Source organism: Bufo gargarizans, chromosome 6 (genome assembly GCF_014858855.1).
Source record: "Bufo gargarizans isolate SCDJY-AF-19 chromosome 6, ASM1485885v1, whole genome shotgun sequence".
In the NCBI taxonomy this organism is placed as follows: domain Eukaryota; kingdom Metazoa; phylum Chordata; class Amphibia; order Anura; family Bufonidae; genus Bufo; species Bufo gargarizans.
The window spans coordinates 335,968,484-335,980,811 of record NC_058085.1 but is presented as its reverse complement, the minus strand read 5'-3'; the positions used below and the strand labels follow the sequence as shown (position 1 = coordinate 335,980,811).

At 41.2% G+C, this 12,328-nt stretch overlaps 1 protein-coding gene across 1 annotated transcript in view; it reads right to left on the bottom strand.

The window, feature by feature from the left end:
- Positions 1-12,328, bottom strand: part of TCERG1L (transcription elongation regulator 1 like) — a 324,890-nt gene that overhangs the window by 176,322 nt on the left and 136,240 nt on the right. The gene's annotated exons all lie outside the window — the stretch shown is intronic.

Sequence of the window (12,328 nt, the reverse complement as noted above, 5' to 3'; positions counted from 1 at the left end):
CACAGAGATAATTATTCTCAAGATATACTTGACACCATCGTGAGAATAAAGAAGAAAAAGAAAACATGAATAAAACATAAAAAAACAACCCAGAAAGATCCAGGTTTGTCTGCTGTCTGAAAAATAGCAAAGTTCGGACCGAATTTGGTTCAGTCCGAACTGGTTCACTCATCCTTACTTTGATGATACAATGCAGAGCTCTGAATGTGCAGCAATAGCGGAAAACCAGGTAGACTGGCATCAGGAAAAGACAGTAACCCACATGGCAGGCTAGCATCAAGAACAGATAGACCTGCAGAGGGTGAACATGGACACTCTAGCAGCCCATGATGCAGACAGCAAGGAATACATAACAGAAGCTGATTAACACATTAGCAACAGTGATGGCCAGTTCGCAGTGTTTGCCCGCGAACACATGAGGGCTGCCATCTTGACTCATAAGTCCGGCGATGCACAGGTAAGACCTTACCTGTGCCTGTGTCGGGAGCCGGTCTGAAATCAAATGCGGTCACCAGAGCAGGCAGTTCCGAAAACAGCGGCCGTGGGCCTTCATCGGGCTGTTCTCGGAACTGCCTGCTCCCGGTGACATTTGTTTCAGACCGGCTCCTGACACAGGTAAGGACTTACCCGTGCATCGCCGGACTTGTGAGTCAAGATGGCATCCCGCATGTGTTCGCGGTTGAACACTGCGAACTGGCCATCACTGATTAGGAACAGCCTTTACGCTGAATCACGCTAGGAGCAGAGATTTAGTCTTGCTGCAGAATGAGGTCAGGTTTCATTCTCACCAAAGGACATATGCATAACCCAATTGAATACAGTATGTCCTCCATATTGGGGAGCAGGATGCAGGATAGATTTAGGGTACTGGAAGCAGGCACTAGGTTCCAGGTTTATACTGCAAGGGCCTTGCAAAAGAAAGCCCAAAGGATTTTCAGGGTGCAGTTACAAATCACAGGTTTATACCCCAGGGGCCCCGTCCCTGCCAAATCAAGTCCAAAGGGTTTTCAGGGTGCTCATACAAATCAGAGCAGACAGAGTGTATAGTGTGGGTTTTAACAGTAAGAATTTTGAAATGCAAGACACTTTACCAACACATACCAGCTACTTGTGCAGAGATTATCAGAAAAGGTGCAGGCAGAGCAAACTAGTCAACCATGAGCTTGAACAAGATTAAATCAGAAGGAGCTGTTTGACATGTATTCCTTGAAGAAGAAAAAAATCTGATTTTACTTTCAAATACGTTCTCTGACCATTCTTATATTAAAGAGGAAAGTGCATCGGTTATTTAGTGCTCTAATGTATGATGCCCGCTTTAATTGGATGAGGGAAAGTGTATGAATTTCTACTTAAAATATTTGTTCTGCAATGTTGCAAGAGATGTTGTCTAAAGCATCACAGAAATGAATGTATTTGCAGAAAAGCTGCAGAAGATAAATGTTTTGTAGCCAGCATTTTCCAACTGCTGTAGAACATCATGATTCTATGTTTATTAATGAAACTAACCCTTTCCTGTACATACTAATTAGGATGGAGCCTGCGTTCTGCGTTATTTATTAAAAATAGAATTTTGGTGTAATAGTTTATTGATGCAAGAAAAACTTTCATACGTTTTAAATATAAAAGTCATTTAAAGAGACAATGTACCTTAAAGAAGTTGTACAACTTCTAATTGTGTTGCAAATACCCCCCTTCAATGGGACCTGTTAAGGGAAGCATACTTATTTTCAAACCCGACACTCATTTTCAGCGATGTGAGGCCTTCACTGCCTTCACTGCACTTTGGTTCCTGCATGTTAACTTCTGGCATGGACCGGGTTCATGTCCCTCTTGGGGGACACATCACAGCTGAAGCCAGTCATTAGCTCTTGGCTGCAGTAGTGCACATGACCCCCATCTGTGTCATAAGTTTACATGAGAGGACCAAAGCGCACTGAAGACAGCCATGGACCCACAGAGCCAGAACTGAGTTTGTGGAGAAGTCAAGCATGCTTCGCTTGACAGGTCTCACTGGGTAGGCAGTAATTCAAAAAACATTTAGAAGTTAGAAAAATACAATTAAAATGTGATAGTATAATATTGTATCAATTATCTAGTTTATCTAAAACTAAAAATGAGTAATGACACTATATTCAGAGCAACTTGATTACCTTTCAAAACGTTGCTTGTTTTCTATGGAGGCCATAAACCTTCTATTCTTTTAATTCCCCACTATACACATGCACTCTACACTTTGCTGAGCATGCATGTGTTCTTAATTGGAAAGGAGTAAGCTGCTGCCAGACACCTTTGTAGAGGCTCACATCCTATGAGAACAAAAACATTGGCAATATTAAATTCAATATGCCTAATCCTTCTTTCCCATGTCATAATTTGTAGGGGTCGAGTTGCACACTCTCTTACAATAAGATAGTTGGCTAGTCCTGCAAGAAAACAGCAGGTTTGGACAATTTGTTCTTCAGAGGGACCAAAGCTACTAGAACTAAAGAATGGTTCCCCCTATTGCTATGCAACTAGGGGGTTAAATGTCTCTGATTTGAGTTATAGCTGATCACAGACATTACACCTAGAGTGTCGGAGGGTTAAGTCGCAGCGGATATGCCTCCCACTGCACTGAGGAGAGGGAGCTATTTTTAAAGACCAGACTTCGGAATAAAGGTTAAACGTTGGGAAGAAAATTATATAATTATATACTGTATACTTGTCACATTCTATGGCTCTTAGGGGTTATTGATTCCTCTTCTGGAATCACTAGCTGTCATAGGAAATCTTACAGACAGTGCTCCCTGGGAAAATATATGCAAATTAGCTCTCCTCCAGAGGGAAGAAAACATTTGTTGTAAACCATTTAACCCCTTTCCGACCACTCAATGAAAATTTACGTCAGCAGTCGGGTATTTAAAGATTGTACATAAAAAGTCCGGACCGCGCGTGTCATAAATATAAGGTATAAAACAGTTTTTTTTCTTCTTCCTCCCTTCAAAAAGTTACCAAGGTCTGCAGATCTCCCACTTAAAATCGCATAAAAATCCCAGCGCCTTTTCTCCTTGCCCGACCCAGGTTTCGCTCCTTGAGCTTCGTCAGGGGCTAAAGAAGTTGGGAACCCCAGTAGACTCACCAGGTGTATGCTGTAATCAAGTCCGTGGTTGAACCCTGTGTAACAGTGTTTGAACATGCACCTTCCCTGCGGAGAACCAACTAAATTGCAGAGGAAACCTGTGATACGCTCGATATTGGAGGAGTGCCGTGTAAGTACAACCTGTGTATCACAGGGCAGAACAACCATACGGATCTACCCTATTGTTTTTCTTTCTAAGTTGCAGGATATCCATTAGTAGGAGATCTGCAGACCTTGGTAACTTTTTGAAGGGAGGAAGAAGAAAAAAAACCTGTTTTATATCTTATATTTATGACACGCGCGGTCCGGACTTTTTATGTACATTCCTTGAAAGTGTAATCTACCCCACAACACTCCACGGACCTGCAGCATTTTTGCGGACTGGTGATTAAGTATATTCTTTTACCCTGGGTTCACACCTGAGCGTTCCTCAAACGCGCGTTTCAAGCGCGTTTTTGTCGCGCGTTTTTATGCGCGTTTTTTGTAATAGTAAACGCGCGTTTGACGCGCGTTTGTGTCATTGACTGCAGTGTCCTATGGCCACAAACGCGCGTCAAAACGCCCCAAAGAAGCTCAAGTACTTGTTTGAGCGTCGGGCGTTTTACAGCGCGTTCGTACGCGCTGTAAAACGCCCAGGTGTGAACCCTTCCCATAGGGAAGCATTGGTTTTCATGTCTTAAGCGTTTTACAGCGCGTTTGAACGCGCTGTAAAACGCTCAGGTGTGAACCCAGGGTTAGGGTATTTAAAGATGACGCCCACTCTCGAACACAGCGGGCACCATAGCCGCCAGGTGCCTGCTGTTTTAAACAGCGTCAATTGCACATGTTTAAACATTCAGATGCTGTGGTCAAATGTGATCTAAGAGCTCAAAAACCAGGAGTAAATTGTTTATGTATTTTTATTTTTGGAAAAGAGATTTTTATATATATGTTTTATATTTTTAAAAATTATGCATGGCTGGCATGCATAATTTTTAAAAATATAAAACATATATATAAAAATCTCTTTCCCAAAAATAAAAATACATAAACAATTTAAAAAAATAAACATCATGGGCATTACCACATGTGAAAACGCCCATGTTATTAAATTATAAAAAATATTTATTCCATACAGCAAACGGTGAAATGGAAAAAAAAAATGTAAAAATGGCTCTGTGGTACATACTTCAAAACAGTAGCAATAAAAAAATAAAGATTATCCCACAAAAATTTGGCCTCAAACAGCTCCTTAAAAATAAAAAAGGTATGGCAATGCAAAGAAAAAAAATAATTTTTTCCAAGGTTTGTATCTTTTTTTCAGTATTAAAAATTAAACGCCACCTCATTTGGTATTTTTACCTGCTTCCCACTACATTGCATACAACCTTAATGGTGCCATTAGAAAGTACAACTTGTCCCACAAAAAAGGACCTCATTATGGAAAAAAAAAAAAAAGTTATGGCTCTGGGAAAACAGAGTAAAAAACGATAACAAAAAAAAAATAGCAGGTCCTGAAGCTTTAAAAGGTCTTCAAACATGAGTTGGGATATCAGCCAAACCTTGCTACAGAAAATAATTTTAGTAACTTAAAAAAAAGAAACTCCAGACCTCACATACTTTAACTTGATGAAAGTTATGAACAATCAAAGCGAGGATGTGAACTCGCTAAAACTTTTGTTCTTATGATAAAGTGACAAGGCTTTGTTGAAGCAAGACAATGCGCCAGCTACCCCCTCTGTAGAATCATGGGAAGATCATGAGGGGTGGAGTCATCCTAGTCATCCTAGCGATATGCCACCGATGTGTAAAATGGGCCAACTGCTTTAAGGACTAAGGGGGTCATTTATTAAGACCAGCATTTATCTGGCAGTGGATCCGCATCTGCAATCTGCGCCTAAAATACGCCTAATATAGATGTATTTCTGGATAATAAATAACCCGATAAAATTCCTCATAATTTCTCAGGGTCATCTCACTCCACACATATTGGGATATGCTGAGCAAAAAGGAAAGGTAAAGATAAATCTATAGGTGTCATAAAGACAAAAGTCAATAGCTGCAACAGTCCAAAATCATGAAATAAAAGGAAACTCAAAATCTTTATTACATTGTGTAGAGGAGGACAGTGGCGTACATAAAGAAGTAAGGTCCCCATAGCAAGGATCAAACAAGGCCCCCCACACAGAACAGAAGGGTTTCCTACTAAACCCCTTTCAGTGACCCTTGGGCCGTTTTTTCCACTGCCGCATTTGCTAAAAGTTGTTCCTTTAGAGGGTAGAGTCCTGACCAAGTTTTCACCTCTAGTAGAAGAGGAGATGATCCCAACTGGGCCTTCTCTTGCCCTGGGCACCATGGCAGGTGCATGGTCTGCCGCTATGGTAGCTACAGAACACTATGTGATAGGTAATTTGAACATTTTGACTTGAACTTCTCTCATTATGCACACCATTCAATTACATTTCAATGGTATCTATATAACATTTGCCTTGCAGATGAAACATCTAGGCACTCGCAGCTTCCCCCGGCGATATCATGAAGGCTGCGTTAATAGCACAACCCATTAGAAGTGGATATGTCACTAAAATATGCTTCTGTACTTAACAGCAGCATATTATAATGACAGGTCTGATAAGTAATTATACTTTACACACAAATATGTCTTTTGAATGATACCTTAGAAGAAATAATATATTGTAATATTGTAGTTTTATAGTTTTGAGTATGATGTATTGATGAGCCTTGCATTACCTCTTGTACCTCTTCCTCCAACACCCGTTCAAATGTCTCAGAACTGGAAATCTGTTATTTACATGGAGAGCCGGGGAAGACAGGTGAGCGCCAAGTGCATAAATGGTAGCAGAACATGCGGTGACTCAAACTGCCCATCATCTAATGCTGTTATCTATTGAATTAATCCACTGGCTGATAATACTTATACTCCTTGTTCCTCTTCTTCTCCTGATGAAGCCCTGATTGGTTCTAACGCAAAGTCTAGGAATGTGAAGTAGTGTTGAGTGAAGTTCTTCAAAATTCAATTCAGATGCTTTGCCGAATTCTACTAAAAAATTTGCTTTGTGACTAATTACTTTGTCATGATGCACATTTCTTTGTAAGCAATTGCGCCGCTCCCCGTCATTGCACCCCTCAGATGCCGCATACATCGCTGATCGCGGCATCTGACCTTAATATTAAGGTCTATGATAAAAAATAAATAAAAAAAATATCATACTTACTTCATCCATTTGATTGCGAAGAGCCCGCTGCCGCCATCTTGATTAAAGACCCAGCGTGAACTAATGCCGGCGTGGTGACATCATATGCCACGTGCACAAGATTTTGCATGGGATCTTCAATCAGGCAGCGGGCACCTTGGCCACGCTGGTGTCTGCTCTTTTGAAGATAATACACCTAGCACTATTGTCCATGATCCGGGTGTGCTCTGGCTTTCTCCAGCGGGGATCGGGGGAGCTGGAGCATGTGTGCAGCAGTCCCTGTCCTCCTGTGTGATGGTTCCAGAGATGGTACGCAGTATTTAGGTGGGAAAACCTTCCTTCCTCAAAGCAATAAAATTGATGGATTCACAACAGGGATGACCATAATCCCATGTGGATCCGTTCATAAGGTCCGGAAACAATCACTACTATGAACCTAATGGTATTTTGCTTTTAAAATTACTAGGGTTAAAACCAGATGCCGAACATGGTGGATGGATCAAACATGGCGGCTAGATTATTGCAGCAACACAGTCCTTACCACATGAACACTTGCCATGTCTCTCCCTATGCTCAGCTAAAAGGACAATGGCGGAGACCACACAAGATGAGGCTTTTATAGGGCTGTGACATCAAAGGGGGTGGCTACCTATGAATTGGCTGGCTGCACGCCATTATAGATGATCTCGCGTTTTTGGGCTTCTTACTTTCACTTTGTAATATTTGCGGTCTCCATTTTAGGAAAAACTGATTTGTTAACATAAAGCACGAGGAAATTCGGCTCTGTTTTCCCACTTCAGACCGAATTCCACTTCAAATGCTTTCCTTTGCTCAACACTAATGAGAAGTAGAAACAAAAGGAGAAGTCTGCTGGCTTAATATTTTTTCTTGTTTGATCTAGTCTGAATTTAGTGTTTAGTATGGGGTCTGAACTGATTTAGTGGTCTGTTCTTTGAGTTTGAATTTAGGGGTGTTTTCTTATGTCTGGAATAATTTAGGGATGGCTGCAGAAGCAAGGAGCCAAGATCTCAAGATCAATATCTGCAATGGTTAGGAGAAGCCATTTTAGTGGTCTGGGATGGATGGAGAAGAAAGAGGATGTCTACAATCGCAAAAAAGGTGTTGTCACCTCTCCAGACATGTCTTTTTCTTTGTAAATACTTGCATTTCTTATGAGTTACAAATTCTGGAGCATCTTTTCTTAGAACTTTGTGCTGTGCTATTCCTTGTTTATACCTGTTGGAAATGCACATGTAAGGACTCATGCACAACATGATCCATGTGTCAGACGTGTCTCCTAGGTAGACTGCGGCTCCCATGACTTGAACTGACTGAATTATAGTAATTTACAGTCAGTTTGTGTCTGATTGCGGGGCTATTGGGTTCATGATAATTAGTGTTGGGAGCGAATATTCGTATGGTGAATTTTAATCGCGAATATCGTCACTTCGAGAATTTGTGAAGATTTAGAATATACTGCTATACCGTATATTCGTATTTGTAAATATTGTAGATTTTTTTTTTTCATCTGAACCCATGATCCCTCCCTGCTTTTTGCTTTTGGGCCAATGAGAAGGCTGCAATGTCTTTGTCTGAGCTTAGCAACATCCCTAGCAACCAATAGGAAAGTTGCCTACCCCTTACTATATAAGAACCTCCCCAGCAGCCATTTTCTGCAGTTTTTTGCAGTTCTGAGAGAGAGCAGTGTCATTGCTGTGCTCTGTGCTTTGCTGTGTCATTACATTCGATAATTAGCTAGTTAGCTTATTTATATAATACAGATAGTTAGTGGGGAGATAGTCAGTGTAGGTTATATCCTGATATAGTGTAGCTGGTTCTGCTGTCCATACATACATGCTACAGACATAGAGCTGTGATGTCACAAGTTCACAATACTTAGTGCACCAATCAGTAAAATATAGTTAGACCTGCTAAAATGTGAAGTTGCACGTATTGCGCCAAAATATGCGCATCATTAATTGCTTATTTGCGCAATTGTGAATATATTGGAGCGCTCTATCTGCATATAAAGCTATTGTAACGTTCTGCCGTGCCAACCATTTTCTTCGGTCTCAGTAAACTTCTAGCAGCTTGAAAAATGTAGCAAAAGTGACCCATGTCTGTAGTGACGCACACAATACGCGCATATTACATTGCAGATTTTTGCAATCAAGAAAATAATGGCGAATTCTCAAATTTATGACGAATATTCGCCCAAATATTTGCAAAATATCACAAATTCTAATATTGCCCCGCTGCTCATCACTAATGATAATGTGAGTACACTCGAATAGCCCCGAAATCAGATGTGAACTGTAACATAAATTACAGGCCGACACATAGACCGCGTTTCCTGGGCCAACCATAGTCGTGTGCATGAGCCCTAAGGCTTGAGATCCATAAAGACTTTTGTTAGCCTAGTTAATTGATTTTACCTCTGGTACAAAGCAACACAATGAGATATGCAATCCTGTGGACCGTAGCTGTCACTTGACCAAGCACCGCTACAAAAAGTGTTTACATCTGCGTGTTCATAAAAGATGGAATTTATTGGAGAAAGTTATCGATCTAGCCGAAATATCGTCTGTTTCATCTTCACACGCTGTGGCTTTTGTTGCAGAATTTTCCGTGCCTGAAAATAAGTTTTATTTTTTGGGGGGAGACAAGCACATGTATTTCTGCAAGCCCCATTTAGGTGAATGGAACTGATTTTCAACTGCAGAAAATGCGGCAGCAAAATTGCAGAGTGTGAAGGCAACCTAAAAGATCTCCTGTGTTTCGCTTTTCTACTCACTATTTTTCTAGCTTGGTGTTACATCATTTCTTCAACAATTGGACTTTACTTATTACACAGAGAGGCAACACTTTCTGCAAATATTTCCTAGAACTACATTTATAAAAATGCTAAATAGGCTGAAATGTCTTTCCAAAGACTGAATGTTTTTTTTTTAGCGATTTCTCAAGGGAAAATGTAAAAACTGGAGTCAAATGATAAGTGCAAAGTAATTATGAAACACATGCTAATGCAATTAAAGACTGATAATATGACAACACTTTTGAACTGAGCTCAAATTAACATTTAGGATCAACCATTTATCTATTGAAGATAGCAGCTCTGAACTTAAAGATGTTATTCCATGATTAATGTAAAAAATTAAAAACATACATAATATAGAACATGACAATCTCTTTCTAATGCAGTTAGAAGACGCCCTGTAGCTCACATGGATCCAGAGATTTCCCCAATGTTCAGCTAGATTTATTTCAGGCTGGTAGCAGTTGAAGGATGGAACTTAGAATAGGCTGCCATCCCAGTGAGCAGACAAATAAGGACAGACAAATAAGAAAAAGAGCAAACAGAAGGTGGCGCTATACAGATAGATTTAATTGAGTAATGTTTAATTACATGCACTTACAAAAGAAATCAGATCCATGTGCTGGTTTGAAAACTGTAAATTATTATTTGTGGGGCAGGGAATGTGTCATCAGAAAATGACCTGTTGTTTAAATCATGTTTTTATGTTAAACATATTTTTAAAGAATTTTGATGACATTTTCCATGTCAATATCTATATTTAAACAAAAACCATAAAATCCTGCAGTTTTTACACTGGCCCCTAAGTCAAATAATAGGTGCCATTTCTTTGTCTGTGGACAGATCACTTTACTGCAGTTACCTGCTTATCTGCCATTCTAATCCTGCCTGTAATGATATCACTTCTGTGTATAGATGTCACAAGGGTGTCAAGAGCCACGTCTGACTCCGTTATACCCGGGGTCAGGAAGTCGCAGCGGGTGGCTGCGCGCTCTATGTCTAAAGATCACGTTGTTTCTTAGTGATTGTTTTCTGTGTTTGCCTTGCAATCCTTTTTGTCTCACTCAGGGATCCGTAGCTTCTCCTCCTCAGCTGTTTCTTGTCTGCCACTCCCAACCTCCTTATATTCTCCTCTCACACTTCTCTAGTTGCCAGTTATAGAGCTTCCTGCCTGGACATCTATACTGACCCACTGGAGCTGTGAATCCTGGTTGTTGTTCCAGAGTGCTTCCCTCCGGATCCCTGTTGGGCTTTTTGTTGTCTCCTGTTGTCGCCCACCTGGGATTATATGTTTAGTCTGTATTGTCTGTCCTCCCCTTGGTGTTTTCCTTTAGAGTTAGTGGTGCGGACTAGTGTTCCCACCGCCCTGTTCACTTGTTCACTATCTAGGGCTCATCTTAGGGAAAGCCAGGGTTTTAGGCACGTGATCGGCGTACGGGTGAGGAACCCGTCTAGGGACGTCAGGGCAGCCAGGTGCCAGCCGCAAGGTGAGTCAGGGGTCACCACCTTCCCTCTCACTTGGGCAGGGCCTTCCTCTTTCCCTCCCTCTGTGTCACGTATGTGATAGTCACGCCGATCGTGATAATAGATAAGACAAGATCCACCAATCACAATAGGTGATTGTCATAGGTTATCTACTTTTTGCTTGTAAAATAGACTTTGCACAAAAAAATAATTGGTACAGTATATGGACCAGAAAAGCCCCATACTCCAAACATATCCAATGACATAAAGTATGCCCAATAGTGGATAGAATAGTATAGCTTAATAATAAGCTACCGAATAAACAACTTATACTGTGCTGAGCTGTATAGATTCACATCTGCATTGAGACCCTATCGGTGACCCTATACAGTAACATGCATCTGAGCCTTATATATACTGCACAGTACGTCAGTAAAGCTGTGCAACTTATATGTCCACTGGAAGGATTACAACCAGATGAGGACTTTTTATTGTTCTATGCCAGTTTTCTCCAACAACTGTGATTTTACACCAACATTTGTGACTTTATCCCCTTTTCCAATACCCTTACCTCTATAAAGTGGACTAGGCATGGGTGGGAGGGTAGATCTACAGGCCAACACATTTCACAGTATGTGTGCAGTGACCCAAGAGTTTACTGCTATAGGGGATAAGTTATATTTTTTACACTTTGTGTTCCAAAGGATGTATATTGGGAAGACAATACATTTTTTTGGCCCTGGAGACAGTTGATGGGTATTTATTTATTTTATGCACTAATATATATCACTACTGTATTCTGCAGTGCTTTAGCATCACTATGTCCCCATTGGGGCTAACAATCTCAGTTCCCTGTCAGAATGTCTTTGGAGTGTGGGAGGAAACCGGAGAACCCGGAGGAAACCCACACAAACACAGGGAGAACATATAGACTCCATAAAATGCTGTCCTTGGTCAGATTCAAACCTAGGACCCCAACGCTGCAAGGCAACAGTGCTATCCACGGAGCAACTGTGATGCCCACTATAGGCTGGTCCTGCCCCTCTAATACTGCCATATTAAAGAGATAAACTGGTCTTCAGATAAAGGACTGAATGCTGCAGAGGGTATTGGCAGAGTTTGGAAGATTTCTCAGACTAACCAAAAAGGGACTTACAGAGAGATACCTAATTTTCTATTCCTCCCTATATACAGTATGCAGCCTTGGGAAAACTGTCTATAGAACTTAAAAAGACTGTCTACTTTTGCAAGTGCCTACGCATACCATCTGCAGAGCTGCCTTAGTAAAGTACAATTGACTTATTTTCTCCCAAAACTGGCTGGTGCTGTATCATCAGCTGCATTGCCACAGTATTGCATTGCCTTGCTGTGCCTTTCAAGAGACCTCTGCCTTGTAGCCCAAAACCAAATGACACCAAGGGGAACCCACCTACCACCAGGCAGGAGACCCCCAAACCCGGGTGTGCTCCGATGGGAAAAAAGGATGTGCTTCTCGCTTCAATGCATGGATCAGGGAACACTAGAGCGAGGACCGCCACCTTGAGTACTTCTAATACCCGTCCTCCCACTGTCCCCTCCTGCACTGGCTGCCTGTGCACGAGGAAACTAGCACGCACTACATCTGAATTCATCACCAGATCCTTGCTGCCGTAGATTTCATTTTCTGATGCACGGACCTCCCGAGGATGCTCAAAAATTATGAAGAGGCATGCTCTTCATAATTTTGGCACATCGTAC